The 20,111-nt window shown below is 33.3% G+C and overlaps 1 long non-coding RNA gene across 1 annotated transcript in view; it reads right to left on the bottom strand.

Moving 5' to 3' along the window:
* Positions 1–6,068: 6,068 nt before the first annotated feature.
* The window catches only part of LOC110598790 (uncharacterized), a 44,884-nt gene continuing 30,841 nt past the window's right edge, over positions 6,069–20,111 (bottom strand). Inside the window, exon 5 of the long non-coding RNA XR_013435280.1 lies at positions 6,069–10,455. This is a non-coding gene — a long non-coding RNA (uncharacterized LOC110598790). The remainder of the gene's footprint in view (positions 10,456–20,111) is intronic.

Raw genomic sequence — 20,111 nt, forward strand, 5'->3', positions numbered from 1 at the left:
TGGCATTCCAATGGGTTATGCAGATGTTCATGCAAAACCATTATTATATCACTATGGCTAACAGTATAGGAACAGGCCTGGAAATATGAACAAAGCTTAATTTATAATTGGGTGATATTGTAAAAAGCATACTTTCTTGTTTCCTTGACTATAACCTTTTTTTACCTACAAATGTTCTATTTGGGTAGTGATATTGCAGTTCTTTTTTGTTGTTTTTTGTATTAAGATAGCACATCAAACCTTTTGTCAAAATGGATCAAAAAAAAGTGTACAAAAGATGAAGATGAGGGCCAGTGGATACAGGAGTGAAGCAAAATCTCTTGGGTTGCTAGTCAATTGTACAATATAATGTGAGACCAGGGATATGGATTTAGCACAAAGAACATTAGACTCAAAGTCAGAAAAAGTGAATATGTGATGGCATTATTTCCATTTTATGAAAAGATAAATCAAAGATTAATGCAATTGTGATGTCTCAAATCATATTATATTGTACAACATCTGTAATCCATTAAACCATGTCTGTGGATAATTTCTACTTCTTTAGTTCTTTATGTATGCTAATATGTACTTAGCCCTATTAGGTTCTTTCGTATTTCCTATATACTATGACCTTTCCCACTTAAGCATTGGTGCAAACTTTATCTTAAGCCTAGAATGTCTTAATTTGTTCAAATCATAATAACAAGTGAATAAGCAATTCACTTGTTAGACTTTCTTTAAAACTTTAAGTAGATATTCAAGAAAAATGATTCTACTCCCTATGTTTCAAGTCATTTCCTTTGTATCATTTTAGCACATTGATATGCATTTTTCTGCATTGGTTGTTTGTATATACCTCAATTTTTGAGCTAGATTATTAAAGTACTGAGCATTCACGTGCTCTTCCATTCTTTTATGTATACCTCAAGCATTGTGTATCTCTGGTACTAAATGTTAAATATGTCTTTTTGCTGTTTTTAACTGATACCTAATAACTAATCTCAAAATCCAGGCACTCAAATTAATATTTAGCTTATATTTTCCAAGAAAAAAATATAAAATATAATATATAATAAGATATAGCTGAATGTTTCTGACTCAAGGGCTCATCTGAGGCCAGCTGTTACTAACATCTTATCCATAGATTTGACCAGGAATGGAACTACTACTAATTTCACTTCCATGGTTTTGATGGCCCTCAGTTTCTTCCCTGGTTATTAGCCAAATCCTAAATTCTTTGCTAGTTTGATAGGCATCTTTCCAAGTAAAGGATGAGTGGAAGGAGGATGAAATCTCAAGGAAATACTCTCAGTTCTGCTCCTAGTTATTTTTATTGGTTATTTGTTGCACTGATCAACCTTAATGCAATGTGGTAGGCAAGGACTACACAAAAGTTTGAATGAGAAGAGGTGTGAATCATTGGGGATCATCCTAGAGACTGCTTATCTCCTTCAGAAATGTTTATAGGTAGGCCATGTGTTGTGGCACATGCCTTTAATCAGCAACTCAGGAAGCTGAGGAAGGAGGGGCACAAGTTCAAAGCCAGTCTCAGCAACTAAGATAGTCCCTAAATGCATTAGTAAGACCCAGTCTCAGAATAAAAAATAAAAAGGGCTGGGATATAATTCAGGGGTCAAAGGGTAAAGTACCCCTGGGTTCAATCCCTAGTATCAAAAAAAGAAATTGTGATAGGTTCATCTTATAATTTGGTTTGGTTTTTTTTTCTAAACAATATTACTTGAACTTAACAGTATTTCTTTATCTTACATACATTTGTCTCACAATAAATCAGTGGCTGAAATATGTAAATATAATTTACAAATGAATTTATTTAGGGAAAAATAGAAAATTATTACTTTTTTCTTTTTTACATTTTTTTAGTCCTGTGTTCAGGTTCAATTAATGTTTGCCATGTGTGAGTATGTTTGTATGTGAGTATGTGAGTATGTGTGTGTGTGTGTGTGTGTGCATTTTCACTGTAATTTAAGAGCTATAAAATAGTGTTTGTTATTATAAAAGATTTTTTTATTATAAAAATTCTTAGAGTAATAATATAAAATTTCAAACATAATAAATATTAAGGATCCCATAAAAGGGTAGTAAGAAAAAAATTTTTTTGTACTATGTACAAACATGCATCAATCCTTTATTCCTAATTGGCATTATGAATACTATGTTATTCTTTCATGTAGAGAATTGTTTTTTTCATTTAAAATTAGTTTTACACAACTCCATAATACTTTTTATACATCAGTTATGCACTTTTGTATTTAATGCAGGAAAAATACTTTAACTTGGGGGTCTTGCTCTGTGCATTAAATTACATTTGTAAATGCTTCACTGAACAATATTTTTCAAATATAATCCACATATAGTAATCATGTTTAAAATATAATTTTTCATAGTTATGACCCATCTGCTCAATACTGATAAGAAGTTCAATAAAGCAAGCTGTAAAAATCAATGCTGTTAAATGTTTATTAATTATCTAACACATTGCTTAGCTTACTGAGCACATTTAATACTCCAATACATATTTCAAGGTATATATGGAAATTTTGCACTTAGGTTTAAAGATACATTTTAAGCATCCTTTCAGCTATGTTCTCTTAATCCAAATTTATAAGCATTGTGCTTATTCCATTTAATCTGATCTTTCATTGAGGATATAATTCCTCTGAAGGTAAGGCAGACAATTTCTATCTGGGGAAAAAAATCTTAAAAGTACACTGTACATTAAAAACCACTGGAGCATGATGGGCTAAGCTGCACATGGACTAGATTTCAACATTTGCCAAAATTATCAGTAAATTTAAGACTCATTCCAATTTTCTCAGTCATTATTTTAAACTCCAGTAGCACCAGGAACTGATCTAATCAGTCAGTGAGGCATAAAGCATTCAGGTCAAGTAGATGGGAACAAAAATGTTTTCTGATTCTTTTCATTTTCATTTCAGGGGTGCCCTTTGTCACCATGTCTAACAGTGCTTGGGTTGTAAAATTATTTCTTCTTACCAACTATACTAATGCATTTTAAAATGATACAAAAGGCATTGAAACTATGGAAGAACTAAAAATGAATCCACAATGTCCATCAGCAGGACTATTTTTTCCCTCTTTACTTTATGATTTTTCCACCCTGCCCTTGTATCTCTCATAATGTTTTATTATGTATCATTTTAATATAATAACTTAGCATGTCACATACTGACTTAAACTCAGCTGCACTCAAAATTACATACTTTTAAAAGGTGTTGGCTTTTATGAAACATACAGCCACAGTCCCAGTATCAAACTAATTAGATGACAAGCAAACATGGTTTTGGTTAGTCTTTGGAAATAATATCTTTTTAAGTAATCATTGCCTAGTTTCTCCATTTCTTCTTTTTATTATTATTATTTATTTTATTACGCTACTTAGCAATAGCATTGTAAATTGTGATCCAAAAACATAACTAGAGAAAATATTGTACAATAACATTCATGATAATCATAAATCCTAAAATTCTATAATTAGGGATTTATCTTCATTGATCTTGAAACTCGTGAAAAGTCTAGATTTTTGCGGAACTATTTTGATGGTTTAACAATCTGTGGTTTCTGGACAGATTGCTGTCAGCTTGATCTCTCTTTAATTTTCACATTTGACCATTTCTTTCCATTGTAAGATTGTTGGTTTACATCTCCATTCCTTTATTGTTAAACATCCACATGGTCTTCATGTTCTTTCCCCCATGTTCTCTTAACTTCACCTCCATGTGTCTTAAAATTGTCTTTCTGTTCCTGCCTCCATGTTTTTTATCCACCAGGCACCATATATTTACTATTAATTCATTTTATCTTCAGGACTTGTCCTAAACATCATAAATTCTGGCCAGTTACCAGAGACTGGTCTCCTATTACATCTTAACTCTGTCTCTACTGGTAAGAGGCTAAATCATTTATTGCAAAATGGGTTATTTGGAGCTTAAATGTTGAAGAAACAGAGAAAGCTTTCATGAAAACCTATGGTTGTACTCACTGAACATACCTGAGGTGACTGAATATTTGTGCATGTAAACATCTATGTGTAAGTATATGTGCATTTGTGTTCACACATTAGAAATTTTTTTATTACTGTGTGATTTAACCTCAGTCATCTTTCATATCAAGTGAATGCTATTCAAAATTCATTCCTTTTACAAGGGGATTTTTATCATCCTTCCTTTTGAAGAAAAAAATTATTAGTATAGAATTAAAATTAATAGTATCTCCAGAATAAGTATTTGGGGGAGGATGGAATATTTTGCAAAACAAAAAAGTAAAATGAAGTAATAGAACCATCATTTGAAAATTATCAAAAGATTATTTGTACAAAATATTGGTTTTATTTATATTTTATTTATAATCAAGTGAACCAGAGCCATAATGTATTATTTCTTTAATATAATTACTATAAAGAAAGCTTACATTGATAACAGGGAGCTAAATGCTTGGGGTAATACACTACTGATGGATGAGTAGAGGATAATGATAAATGAATCTCATTTTAAATTCTGTCAATGAAATAAATCACTAATGCCATCAATTTCATTAATATATTAACATTCCACTCAACCAATATACCTCTTACTTGTCTTTTACAGGGAAGACTGTTCATTTTAGTCATACTTGTCTTGAGCTTTATGAAACTGGAAAACTATTATTAATTGTGGTCACTCAACATGGGAAAGCTCCTTGGTAGACATCACCTGTCGGTGACTGGCCTTTATTTTCTAACTGCATAGTCAGTTGTCTCTGAGGTGATAAATACATTATTTTTTCTGCCAAATTAGCACAGTTGCCATAAAGTACGTAACACAAAGAAGGGTTCCTATCTTCTGATAGGGTGTATAGAATATTGTCCTCTCAGCAACTTGTATTGTAATTTAATTAGCATTGTAACAGTGTGGATAGGTGGGGTGTTTTAGTGGTGATTGGGTTGTGAGGGCACCACCCTCAAAACAGATTAAGGCACTTATCACAGTAGTAGATTACTTACGTGGGAATATGCTCCTGATGAAAGGATGAGTTCAGTCCAGTTGTTCTCTCTGACTTGCGGTGCTCACTTGCCTTTGTGGCCATGTTATTTATGATGTAGCCTGGAGGCCCTTGATAAATGTCAGCACATGACCTTGGACTTATACCCTCCAGAACCATGAGCTACATACATTTCTATTGCTTACCTAAAAGTAGTCAGTGGTTTTCTGTTATAGCAGCAGAGTATAACTAACAAAAAAATAGACATGGAAAATAACTGGCTTATATAAAAGTGAAAATATTAATCCATGAGCTGGTACTGCATAAAAGTAAACTGGAGGATACTGAGAAGTATCCTCTATAGCCTACCTAGACTTAAAACTTGAACAATTTTAAAGTGAAATAATATCTTGTTAAAACTTTTCTTACATAAATTGACTAACATGTCAGAAAATTCTGGAAATACAGAGTTTTGGTATTGGCTTGAAAAGAAGTTTGAAGTTTTCATGCACTCAATTACATGTTTCATCTAAAACTGATAGCAATAGGAATACCAAATAATATATAGCATATCAAATCAAAATAATGTCTCAAGTTGACTTAATACAATGGTGATTTTAATCTCAAATCATTTAAATTCATAAACAAAATTTATTTATAACACTGAGTTAAATATTTTAGTTTAGATGAGAAACCAAATATTATTCCTATTTAGTGTATACGATCCATTAATTTTATGCACACACACACACACACACACACACACATATATATATATATATATATATATATATATATATATATATATTATATATATATATATTCAGGCATTTAGTAAGTAATTATTCAAAACCCACTACATGCCAGACACTGTGGATGCAATAATATATAAGACAAAATCATTGCTTTTATATTCAAGCAGGGTACAATTGTAATTTAAAAATCCACATATTCATGAATGCACTGTTTCATTAATTCTTAAATGAATTATTTTATACTCAATGTCTAAATGCAGCTGTATCTTAAAAATCATTAAAAATCAAGGCTGAGAAAACACTAACAAACTTGCATAATGAGGACTAATAACAGGGACTAATAACAGAATACAATCTCAGAGAAAATAATGTAAAACTCTTTTAAAGAATTGTCCTTCATCACCACTCCTCAGAACACTAAAAATAATATCACTTTGAAAAGCAGAGATGCTGATAAAACTGACTTGAAAACATAGTCAGAGAAATTGGATACTAAATGTGAAGAAGTTTTAGGTTTATTATCAATAGTTTTTTTCACTTGCATTTTTCTTTTATGGGTATGCAAGAGAACAAATTATGATTAAAATCTGAATCGCTATTACTTCCAAAGATCTCTTGTATTAAATGTAAAATGGAAATTATAAGTGATAAGAGAGGGTTTTGTGAATAAAATTGGCAGTACTTTTTCATTAGTGGTATTAAATATCGATTGATTGATAACAATGCCAGAAATTATGGAGTCTTTTGCGGGGCAATCTTGGCTGTGTTCTTTCATAAAATTACAATCAAAACATTGTCTGGGACTGTGGTCATCTAAAACTGGACTGGAGTCAGGTAATTCATTTACAAGGAAGCCTGTTGTTAGCAGGAGGTCAGGCTGACTGCCTACCTGGGCCTCTGCATATCTTCATGAGTTTTCATGGTGGATACCTTTCCTCAGAGAGAGACTCATTGCTACTTCTGCTGCAGCCTTTTCTTCAGTTGTTCATTATTTATTCTAGTTCATATTCAAGAGGATGGAAATTGGGCTCACCCTTCCAAGGAAGGCGAGTCAGGGATTTTATTTACATATTTAAAGACATAAGATTGGAGATAAATTCATAGTACTTCTTACATATGGTAATGTTATAGATTTCACTGAAATATGTGAAGTGCCATGAATGAATCAAGTTGGGTAAGAGGGACAGAGAACAATAGAGTTTTTCTACTTTAAAAATGATTATTTTTGAAATGACATTCAAAGAGAGTGAGGAACTAAATGAAATGACAATCTGCAGAAGAAGAACTCGAAATACAGAGATGCTAGAACAAAGCCTAGGGCATTGTAGCACGTCGGATGTACTCTCTCAACTACGGGAATGTCATGGTACATTTTGAAATCAGTATTATAACTTTCCCACTATTTCTTTCACATTGTTTTACCTATCATAGATTCTTTCATTTCCATGTAAGATTTACAATTTGAATATCAATTTCTTCAAGAAAATTTGCTTGAATGTTTATTAGGATACAAGTGAATTTATCAGTTTAAAATAAATGGATATGGTATTATTTTGTGAGGGCTTCTAAAATGCAATACCACAAGCTGGGGGGCTTAAACAAGAAATTTATTTCATCACAGTTCTAAAGATTAGAAGCTCATTGTCACGTGTCTGTGGGTTGACTTCCTCTTAGGCTGCTCTCCTTGGCCTGCACACGGCCACCTTCTTCTATGCCCTAGTGTGGTCCTTTCTCTTCACATGCTTCTTCCTGTGTCTAAATGTCCTTTTACAAGGAGTAAATCAGGTTGGATTAGGGCCCAACCTAACAGCCTCATGTTAACTTATTTACCATGTAAAAGGTTCTATCTCCAAATATAGCCATATTTTGAAGTGTTAGAAGTTAGAGCTTTACTGTATGAATTTCAGGTGCACAAAATTCAGCCCATAACAGGCATGTTATCAAAATCCAGTTTTCTAGTTATGATCATGGCATGTCTCTTAACTTATATAACTTGTTTTAATTCACTTCACTAAAGTTTTGTTGTTTAAAATACAGGTCTTTCAAATAGCTTGTTAATGCAATTCAAAATATTACCTTAAAATTCCATGTAAAATTCTTCCTTTCAAGTGCATGAAAATACAATGGATTATCTTATATTAAAATATGTTTTATCTCAACAATTCATTTGCTCTATGTGCTAAGTTTGTTTTTTTGTTGTTGTTGCGGTTTGATTTCCTGGGATATTTATAAGTGAAATAATCATGTCATTTTTGAATGGAGTTTATATACTTTTATGTTTTATAATTTGTGTCTAGCTTGTATTTTGCTTATATTTTTTCTTTTCTCTTCTTTTTATTTCTTTTTTCCTTAATCTTTAGTTAGGCTCTATAATAAAAAGTTTAGTAGATATGATCTTAGTAGACATTCTTGCTTTGTTTTGTATTGTAGTTGAAAAACACTTTCAGTCATCCAACATTCAGTATAAAGTCAAATGCAAATTTTTCTAGATGGTCCTCATTAGACTAAAATAATTCTATTTTTAATTTGGTAAGTTGGATATTAGATTTTATTAAAATGTAAAAATTTTACCAAAAATATTAAAATCCATACCCATTAATATGATTATCTCATTTTTTTCTTCTTTGTTAATTTGGTAAATGGCATTGATATTTTTGTGTTCAGTCTAGTATTTCTGGATTTTTCTTGTTAATATTTTGTTACATTTCTACAGATAATCACTACGGGAGAAGAAGAAGATGGTGGATTAGAGAGAGGGAACATCTTCCAGTTGCTCCATACCTCAAAATTTAAACAACAAGAATATTACTTCTCAGTGAGGTGAGTGATGGAGGGAATTTACTAAAATTCAACATCAGACACTCAAATAATCATAGAGACATGGAAATTAAGAAGCTTTGAATATGGAACAAGAAATAATATGTTAGAGACATGCCAGCTTTGCTGGCAGCAGTGACATCAACACAGCCAATTTACTGCAGAGAGGAGGGGTAGAACAGGCAGAAAGAGAGAAAACCATTATGAATAAATTTGGCACCAGAGAACCTATGGAACAGAAAGGGAGGCTATTCTTCACTGATCCAGAGATAGTGGGGCAAACAAATGATTGATTAGTCCTCAGAATCTCTTGGCTGGTCAGTGGAGACTTGAAGTGGGAGCTTTCCAAATGTCCATGCAGCAGCTTTTGAGAGCAGGAGCTTGCGAGTTCATAAAAGGCATTACCAGCCTGTCCCAGCAAATACCCATCACGGGGGTTCAGAGTGTCCCTGGTCCAGTGCAAATGAAATAGGCACAGATATGATTGTGCCCAGGGGAATCCATATTGGAGATACTGCAGGGAGAGAGGCTAGTATTCCCTTTGTTAGTGGCAGCTCATGTAGGAGAGACCAGAACCTGGTCAGACAGGTGCATCTGGACTCGAGATCTGAACCTGGGATAATTACGTTTTAGTCAGCCTTTGCACTGTTGTGGATAAAAGACCTGATGAGAAAACTTTTGAGGAAATGTTTATTTGAGGGCTCACTGTTTCAGAGGTCTCAGTACATAGACAGCCTGCACCATTCCTCAGGGCTCAAGGTGAGGCAGAACAAGTTGGCAGAAGAGCATGGCAGCGGGAGGCAGCTCACATAATGATAGGGAACCAGAGAGAGACTCCACTTACATGACACAACATATTTACTCCAAAGGCATGACCCACAATGCTCACCTCCTCCAGCCACACCCTACCAGCCTTCAGCTACCATTGACTTATTCCTATCAGGGGACTAATTTTGTGATTGGGTTAAAGTTCTCATAATCTAATCATTTCACCTACGAATGTTCTTACATTGTCTGACACATGAGCTTTTGGGGGACGACTCACATCCAAACCATAACAACATCCATGGTAGTTAAATACGTGATATCTGTAAAGGGTAAGATTCCCATTCTAAGAGAAAAATTTTTTACAAGGTCTCTGAGACATAGGAGCCCTGCAGAGATCACAGGGAAATCCCAGCAATAAGGGGTAGGAATCTAATCTGAAATACCTCCTGACAATGTTCCAAAGTACAGTCGGAATCAAACCCCAGATGCTAGAACTTCCAATTTGGAATTCTGCACCAGCCCTACTCTGGGAGTGTGTTGATCTAGCCTATTCAGAAAAAACTTCAATTGTCAATATTCCCCAGTCATACCTACTCTACAGTGAGATGAGAAGCTGAGAGTTACTACAACCAGCTTTGGTTTTTGACCACACCAGTTGGAAGCTTTGGAAAAAAAAAATAAAGAGGTCAGGTTTAACAAACCACAGCCCTTGATGCAAGGGGTACATAGTGCAAACACAAAGAAGGCTACAACAGCAGAGGCAGTGACACACATATCATTATCCACAGGTTTGACCACTTCAGTGGAAACAAGCTCTTCAGTCTTCATTAATACTTTAAATTTTTTATTCCTTTTTCCATTTTTATGGTGTGCTTGCTGTAGTGATTGCTTCCAAAGCATATACATATTGATATTAATTGTCTTTCATTTTAATAATTTTTCTTCACCCATTTGTTATGTAACTTTGTTTTGACTTTGATTTTGGTTAGAGAAAACATTTTTGTGGGTTTGTCTTGATTTGATTTTTTTATTTGTTTGTTCTTACCTTTGCTTTGTTCCAGTTATTACTCCTTTTTTATTTTCTTCCCCCTCCGAGCCAAAAAAAAAAATCTTCACCCGGGAACAAAATTTTCACCTGGGAATGAAAAACACAAATAATTAATTAAATTAAGATGTAAATTGAGAATAACACCAACAGATTAGATTACATGGGAAAATAGAACATCATGCCTCAAAGACAGAACTTTAGGTCTTGAAAACAAGGTTTATGAACTTGAATACTCAATATGTAATAAAGGGGCGGGGGAGACCATGGTCAGAATATACAAGAACTCTGGGACACTGTTAAGAAATGAAATGTAACAGTCATTGAGATAAAAGACAACATGGAGATACAGGCTAATGGTACTGAAAAGCTTTTCAGTGTAATAACATCAGAAAATTTTCTGAATCCTTGATATTAGATAGGCATCCAATATAAGATGCACATACAATACCAAATAGATGAGATAAAGAAAGAACTTCTCCAAGACTCATCATAATCAAAATACTTAACAAAGACAATAAGAGAAGAATATTAAAAGCTGCAAAAAAAAATCATTAGGTAACATTTAGAGGCAAACTGATAAGGCTCACTTCTGACTTTTCAAATTAAACCCTAAAATGAAGGAGGCCTTAGAATGAGATATTTCAAGCTTCCAAAGAAACAAACAACAACAAAAACACCAGTCAAGTTTGCTCTATCCAGCAAAGGTATGTCTCAGAATTGAAATAGAAATAAAATCTTTCTGTGATAAGGACAAACTAAAATAATTAATGACTAATAAGCCTATGGGAGACTGCAATATCCAAGATTAAGTTCTGGCAAATTTAGTGTCTGGTGAGAGCTCTCTTCCTTCTATGTGTTTTCACATGGTGGAAAGTAAAAGTATATCCTCAAGTTTCTTTTAGAGTAGCAACAAAACTACTCAAGAATAGAGAACGCTCATCACCTAATCTTTATCCCAAATTCCTACTTCTTAATATCATCTCCATGGGGTTAGGTTTCAATTATATGAACTGTGGGAGCACAAACACTGACACCATAACATAAGGTCTCATGTCCTTCTTCCTTTGTTTTTATTATTTTGTTTTATCTATACCTACCTCCATACCTCTATTTCATCTAAATTGTTAAACTGATTGACATAACTTTAATTCAGTTATCAAGAAACCATGATTTTGCCCTTTATTTTACATATGGTTCTAGCAACATTCTTTTGTTGTTGTTCAGTCTAATCCCAGTAGGTAATATTGAGTCTTTTCAAAGAATTAACACTTAGGTTATGTTAACATTTCTGTAAGGTTGATAATATTTTATTTCATTGATTTCTATTCATTGTTTATATTTTATCCATCTCCCATACTTTCCAATAGATTTCACATTTTTTAGTTTATTGATTTTAAACCCTTTTTCACAACACAAACATTTTAAGTTATGATTTGCCTCTGAGCACATTGTAGAAATTTTATGTCACATTTTAATTTTCATTCAATTTAAACTAATTTCTACTTTCCCTTGTAAGGTCTTCTTTGTCTCAAGCTTCTTTAGTAAAAGCATTAGTTCATTTTCAGGTATGATATAAATCTTTAAAATTTATTGAGAATTACTTTATGTCCTGTTGTAATGATTTGTATTTTGTAGTACTAAGACAAGAGTTCTTTACATGTTAATAAAGTAACATTGGTTGGATGATGCTTTGGTTTGGACCTTAAGTGTCCCTTAGAGGTCTGCATGATCAAAGCTTGCTATTCAATTTGGCATTATTGGGAGGAGATGGAGCCTTTAAGAGGTGAGGCCAAGTGGCTGGTTTTCAGGACAATGAGAACAGGCTCTTTAAAGGGATAAAGGAATCTCAGCATATTTCTTACTTCCTGGCCATTATGAAAGCTCTTTGTAACATTCCTTCTTTTGAAATCCTAATACTTTAAAAATCTGTTATGATTTAGATACTAGGTGTCCCTGAGAAGCTCATTTGTTAGCCAATGCAAGAATTTTCAGAGGTGAAATGATTAGAGTATGAGTTGTAATCAAATCTGTTAATTCACTCATGATTTCACTGGATGGTATCTATAGGCAGGTAGAATGTAGTAGAGGAGGTGAGTCACTGAGGGAGGGAGAGCCTTTGGGTTTATGCTTTGTCCCAGGTGAGGAAAGCTCACTCTCTGCTTCATGATTGCCATGTCCTGAGTTGCTTTCCATCTCCATACCCCTTTGCCATGGTGTTCTGTCTCTCCTTGGGTTCAGAGCAGTGGAGTCCGCCATCTATGGATTGAGAAACCTCTGAAACCACCAATGCTGAATAATGTTTTCCTCCTCTAAAATTACTCTTGTCTGCACTTCTGGTCACAGCAGTAGAAAAATTGGCTTAAACAAAATCTGTATTGTAATTACCAATTATTTGGTATCTGCTTTTTATGTCTAAACCATAATCTCTTTATTTGGAGCATTTTTAAAAATTTACTTACTTATTACTATATTCAGTCTAATATTAATTGCTTTATTTCATTTTTATTCTTTCCTGATTTTTGACTAATAAATATTTTTGGGTTTTAATTGTTTCCCTTAATAGATTTTTAATATACTGATTAATTAATTTTACTTTAGTATTTTCTGGGGTGGAGATTACTTATGTAACTTATCATTGTCTACTTTGAAATAAAGTAAAACCTTTTTACTCAAAATATAGTAATATTGCATCACTTTACCATTCCTTTTTCTATTTTTGTAATATGTGCTTCTTCAAATGTTGCAAACTCCAAAATACATTCTTATTGCTTTAAGCAGTCAGTGTCATTTAATAAAAGTAAGATTACATCAAATAGGTTTTTAAAATTCATAAATTGCTATTTCTAGTGATCTTTATTCATTTGTATAGGTTCAAATTACTACTTGGTCTGACTACACTCAAGCCTGAAGAACTTTCTTATAATTGTATTCTCATAATAGTAAATTTTCTCAGTTTACATTCCCATAAAAATTTCTGTAAAAGTAGCATTTTTTTTTTCACATTCCCACCAACAGTATATAAGAGTTCCTATTTCCTGGCATCCTCACCAGCATTTATTATCTGAATACTTTTGTTGTTGTTATTACTTACTCTTTTGATATTGGGGGTTGAACCCAGAGACATTCAACTATAGTCATTTTTATTTTTTTATTTTGAATCAGGCTTTTGCTCAGGCTGGTTTGGAAATTTTGATCCTCCAATGGCTCAGCCTCCTAAGTAGCTGGGCTTCCAGGTATGTGCCACTACATGGAGTTTTATTCATATTTTTGATTATTGCCATTTTAATGGAGTTGAATACAATCCCAGTGTAGCTTTTATTTGTATTTCACCGAAGGCTAAAAATGTTATGGTTTTTTAATGTAATTATTAGCCATTTATACTTCTTCTTTTGAGAAGTGTCTATTCTATCAATTTACCTATTTATTAGATTTTTTTTTGGTGAGTGTGTTCCCTAATTAGTATAATTACTATGGAAATCATTATGTAGGTTCCTCCAAAAACTTAAAAATAGAAATATCATATGACCCTGTTATACCACTCGTTGAAAAAATGAAAATCACCATACTTAGGGATATATACATATCCATGTACATTGTGGCACAATTCAAATAGTCAAATAGTTATGAAATGAGAATAAGTACCCTCAACAGATGAATGGATAAATAAAATAAATGTGGTATACCTAACAGTGAGGTTTTATTAGACCATAAATAAGAATAAAATTATGTAATCTACAAAAAAATGAATGGAGTTGGAGAGTGTCGTATTCAGAAAGTGAGACATGGAAGGATAAGTATCATATATTTTATCTTATATGTGGAAGCTAAATGGGAAAAAAAAGAAAGAAAAATATGATGTGAAAACAGAAGAGAGACAATTTGGATAGAGAAACGAAGTCAGGGGAAGGGAGAAAAGGAAGCAAAGGTATTAAAGTATGAAATTGAATATTCCTCAATAAAATCTACTTTTCTATATAATTAATATGCACCAGTTAAAAATAGTGTCCTATGTCTTGTGAAATTAGAGTTCAACCAGAAGTATCCTTTGGGTAATTGTGCCCTGGAAGACAAAGAAGAATTAAACTATGTTTTAATCATAAAGGAAAAAGAAAGACTTTACTCAATTGTGTTTCAAATAAAACTGTCATTATTAAAGAAATTCTTTGTTCCATTTCTCTTATGTTAAAAATAGAAATTTGAAAAAAGAAAAAGGAAAGAGTAAAAATAAAAAGAAGCTGTTTATATATATTATATTTATATTTATAATATAAACAGCTGTATATATATATATATTATGTTGAACTTTAAAAAATATAATTATGTTAACTTAGAACATCTCTTTACATAGTATTTTCTATGTATTTTCTGTTATTGTTTCTTTTGTAATGAATAATTTTGTGTCTTCTCTTTTGCAGTTGTATATAGAGGAACATATTTTACCTTTATTTCAATCACTGATGGTTCTGAAAGTTAGTTTTTCTATCCCATTTCTACTCACATTGAAATTTTATTTTTAAGGCAATACTATTCATTGGATTTGTCACATGTAAGTAAATACACCTACATAGCTGCTTTTAAAAATAATCTAAGTATCTTGGTCTTGTAGTAAATTGTCAACTCCTTGAGCAACTATGTTTATTAAACCTGTCAAGCAAGGAATGCTATTAAAAGACATAACATTAGATGACTCACAAAGGCTAATAGTTAAATTTTCTTAGCTCTTGTTCAGTTATTATGTTATAAACTCTAGAGCTGCAAAAATAAACACTTATTTGTAGTCATAATAACTGCCAGATTCTGCTATGGTGTCTAATTGAGTATATAATTAACTAAAATAACAAGCTCACAAATACGTATTTGCAGCACAACATTTGCTAGGTGGAAGCTGTTAAAGTGCAATGCCCCATGCTGTGGCAAATAGTACTAATATTAAATATCTTTTTGGCACTTTTAACCTCTAGTAAGAAAAAGAAGTAAAAATGCAAAAATATTAATCCACTTATGAAATTTTCCTTTCTATCAAATAGGTTTTCTGTGTTCTTTTATTGAAAAGGTAAACTTATTTTCAATGATTATTTCCTTCTTTATCTCAAGGAAACCCAGAATATCAATATATTTCATAGATAAAAGCAGTAGGATTTTTTGATAGATTGTAAACCAGTTCTGATAAAAACAGGGGCATGAAGCTGAGCACAGTAGCACATGCATGTAATCCCAGTTGCTTAGGAGGCTGAGGCAGGAGGATCACAAGGTCAAAACCAGCCTCAGGAACTTTTCAAGGACCTAAGAAACTCAGTGAGACCCAGTCTCAAAATAATAATAATAATAATAATAATAATAATAATAATAATAATAATTAATGAAAGGGAGATGACTCAGTGATTAAGCATCCCTGGGTTCAATCCCTAGTATCAAACTGAACCGAACCCAAACAAACAACAACATAAAGGTGTGAGAATGCCCCAAGACTTCTTAATAAAGCAAATGGAATATTAAATTTCCATCAGCTGAGATGAGGAAGACAGTGGATGGTGTAGATTTGTGTATAAAATAGGAATAAGAAGTTCAAACTGGGGCATTGTTCCATGAGAGATGTATGGTAGTCTCCACATGGAGAACCTGCTTAGACTCTGGCTATGAGTTCAAAGTTCAGAGTGATTTGGTTTGTAGATGCAGGTTTGAAGTTATTTGAACATACATGACATTTATAGAAGGCATGAAGATATCACCCAAGAAAGAAGGATAGAGATGAAAATCAAGAGTCAAATGATACATCAAAGAAGACTAGCAGCAACGATTGGTGAGCAAGGAGGAAAAGAAGCAGAATGTGGTTTCCTAGAATACAATTGAAGCAAATATTAAAATAAAGAGGTACAATCTCATTTGAACAACTCTGTCAAATGCTGTGATTGGTTAAGTGCAATGAGAACAAAGATCGGGTATTTGATTTATAAATGTAGAGGTCATTTAACTTATCTGAAATTTATTTATTTTTAATTCCTTTTTTTATTTTTGGTGTGGAAGAATACAAAATGAGATCTGTCCTCTTGAATTTTAAAGCATATAAGAGACTATGATTGATTATAGGTATAATTTTGTGGCAGATCTCTAGAAAGTATTCATCTGACTTAATACTTTCTGTCCATTTATTAGGAACTCCCCATTTTCCCTGCCCCAGTCCTTTCCTATCACCATACCATTGTTTGAGTCTAGGAATTTACTAGTTTATATAACTCCTACAATCAGAACTTTGCAGTATTTTTCTTTGTGGAAAAGGCATATTTCACTTGACATAATGCCCTTACAGTTCAGTTCACCCATATTGTTACATGTTATAGAACTTCCTTAACATTACTACATTATAACATTACTTCTTTAACATTATAACTTCTTTAACATTACTACATTATATGCATTTATCACATTTTTTGAAACCCCTCAACTATCCACAGACATTTGATTTGTTTCACATCTTGATCATTATGAATCCTGCTGCAATGAACAAGAGTTTGCTAATATCATTTCAAGACCTGATTTCAGTTCTTCTAGGTAAATATACAGAAGTGGTATTTCTGGATTATGTAATGGTTCTATTTTTAATATTTTGAGTAGTTTCGATACTGCCTTCTATAAAGGGTACACCATTTAGTATTCCCAATAACAGTGTGCATGGGTTCCAATTTTTGTACAACCTCACTAAGATTTGTCTTTTTATTTTTGTCTTAGCCATCCCAATAGGGGTGAAGTAATTCTCTTTGTGGCTTTAATTTTCATTTTCCTGATGATTAATGACGTTGAACATTTTAAAATATACCCATTGGATACTATATGTCACCATTTCCTTTTTGGAGAAATGTCTGTTCAAATCCTTATACCTCTTTTTGTGGTGCTAGGGATTGAACCCAGGTTCTCATACACATGCTAGGAAAGCACTTTACTGCTGAGCTATGCCCCCTGCCTCTTTACCTATTCTTAAAATGGGTTTTAGTTATTTTGCTACCGACTCGTACAGTTTCTTATATTTGGAAATTAACTTGTTTCCAAATATATCAATTGTAAATATTTTCTCCCATTTTGTAAGTTGTTTTTTCAAATCATTGGTCACTTGTTTTCTGTGCAGAAGATTTTCAGCAGCCCCAGACCTTATTTTTATTTTGGTTTTCTGTATTTTGATATGATATCCACAAAATTGTCAAGATCAATGCCATTAAACTTCCCTCCTCATGCTTCCTTATATTAGTTTCATAGTTTCAAGTGTTATATTTATATCTTCAGCCCATTTGTAGTTGATTTTATGTGGTATGAGTAAAGAGTTTAATTTTATTTTTCTTTATGCACACATTTAGTTTTTCCCACACTATTGAACAGAGTATCATTTTTCCATTATGTATTGTTGGAGCTTTTGCTGAAAATTAGTTGATTGTATACATGTGGATTTATTTCTGGGCTGCTATTTTTTGTCACTTGTCTATATATGTCTTTATACCCATACCAAACTGACAACGGAAGAGATAGATTCCTCATTACAGGTTGACCTAGGTCGGGGTCTGAGCTTTCCACTTGTTTCTGCTGATACCTTCCTGTGGATTAGGATCACGAAAACTCCACTGGCACCAAGGAAGGTATTGTGGGAATCATAGGGGCATTATCAGTGGCCAGTGGTCCAAGTCCTGATTCTGATGGCCTCCTCTGATAGTATGTCAGTGGGGAGCTTTAAGAGTGTCACATACAATTGTCTGGGTATAGAAATACAGTCTTCCTGCCTTGTTTTTTGATTGTTTGGGTGGGGAAAGGACCACAGATTTCTTTTGTGCTCTTTGATAGGTACAGGACAAGTATTATCAGAGTTTCCTGTCTTCCTGGCTGCCCCTTTCTTCATCCTTTTGCATAAGAGAACAGAAGTTTGTTGGAATTTTTGGATTGTTGATCATTGACATTATGAGTTTCTGACTCTAACACCAAATCTGGCAAAACAAACAAACAAACAAAAAAAAAAAAAAAAAACCAAGCAAACATAACTTGACGTACTTCTTTGGATTCTAAGTTTCCTAGACTATCTGCCTTTTTATATTTGTTTCACATGCAGTGTCTAGGTTTTTAGTTGTGTTTAGAAGAAGGAATTGGAAAATGGATATTTAACCCTTCTTCTGAAATACACAAGTCTGAGCTGTCTACTGTTAAAATGTGAGAACAAGCAAAGAACTGGAGAAGAGAGAGTGATGGGTAAGAAGAAGACCAAGAAAATCTGATATTGTTTCATTTTATTTTTTTTTTTGCTTTTTTCCATTTTGCAGGATTTTATGCATGTGTACATGTGGGTGTTCTCAGTGTAGGAAGAGGTATGAAGAAAAAAGAATATATATATACATATTCATCAAATTTTACATGCACTTGAACTGCTTTGCCTGCTTATTTATTTTTTTTGTATTTTTTATTGGTTGTTCACAACATTACAAAGCTCTTGACATCTCATATTTCATACATTAGAATCAAGTGGGTTATGAACTCCCATTTTTACCCCAAATACAGATTGCAGAATCACATCGGTTACACATCCACAGTTTTACATAATGTCATATTAGTGACTGTTGTATTCGGCTACCTTTCCGATCCCCTACTATCCCCCCTCCCCTCCCCTCTCATCTTCTCTCTCTACCCCATCTACTGTAATTCATTTCCCTCCATGTTTGTTATCCCATTCCCCTCACAACCTCTTATATGTAATTTTGTATAACAATGAGGGTCTCCCTCCATTTCCATGCAATTTACCTTTATTTTTATCCCTTTCCCTCCCACCTCATGTCTCTGTTTAACGTTAATCTTTTCTTCTTGCTCTTCCTCCCTGCTCTGTTCTTAGTTGCTCTCATTATATCAAAGAATACATTTGGTATTTGTTTTTTAGGGATTGGCTAGCTTCACTAAGCATAATCTGTGCCATCCATTTCCCTGCAAATTCCGTGATTTTGTCATTTTTTAGTGCTGCGTAATACTCCATGGTGTATAAATGCCACATTTTTTTATCCATTCATCTATTGAAGGGCATCTGGGTTGATTCCACAGTCTAGCAATTGTGAATTGTGCTGCTATGAACATCGATGTGGCAGTATCCCTGTAGTGTGCTCTTTTAAGGTCTTCAGGGAATAGTCTGAGAAGGGCAATAGCTGGGACAAATGGTGGATCCATTCCCAGCTTTCCCAGGAATCTCCATACTGCTTTCCAAATTGGCTGGACCCGTTGCAGTCCCACCAGCAGTGTACAAGAGTACCCTTTTCCCCACATCCTCGCCAGCACTTGTTGTTGTTTGACTTCATAATGGCTGCCAATCTTACTGGAGTGAGATGGTATCTTAGGATGGTTTTGATTTGCATTTCTCTGACTGCTAGAGATGGTGAGCATTTTTTCATGTGCTTGTTGATTGATTGTATGTCCTCCTCTGTGAAGTGTTTGTTCATGTCCTTGGCCCATTTGTTGATTGGGTTATTTGTTTTCTTATTGTCTAATTTTTTGAGTTCTTTGTATACTCTGGATATTAGGGCTCTATCTGAAGTGTGAGGAGTAAAAATTTGTTCCCATGATGTAGGCTCCCTATTTACCTCTCTTATTGTTTCTCTTGCTGAGAAAAAACTTTTCAGTTTAAGAAAGTCTCATTTGTTGATTCTTGTTATTAACTCTTGTGCTATGGGTGTCCTATTAAGGAATTTGGAGCCTGACCCCACAATATGTAGGTTGGAGCCAACTTTTTC

This window comes from Ictidomys tridecemlineatus, chromosome 2 (genome assembly GCF_052094955.1).
Source record: "Ictidomys tridecemlineatus isolate mIctTri1 chromosome 2, mIctTri1.hap1, whole genome shotgun sequence".
Lineage (NCBI taxonomy): Eukaryota > Metazoa > Chordata > Mammalia > Rodentia > Sciuridae > Ictidomys > Ictidomys tridecemlineatus.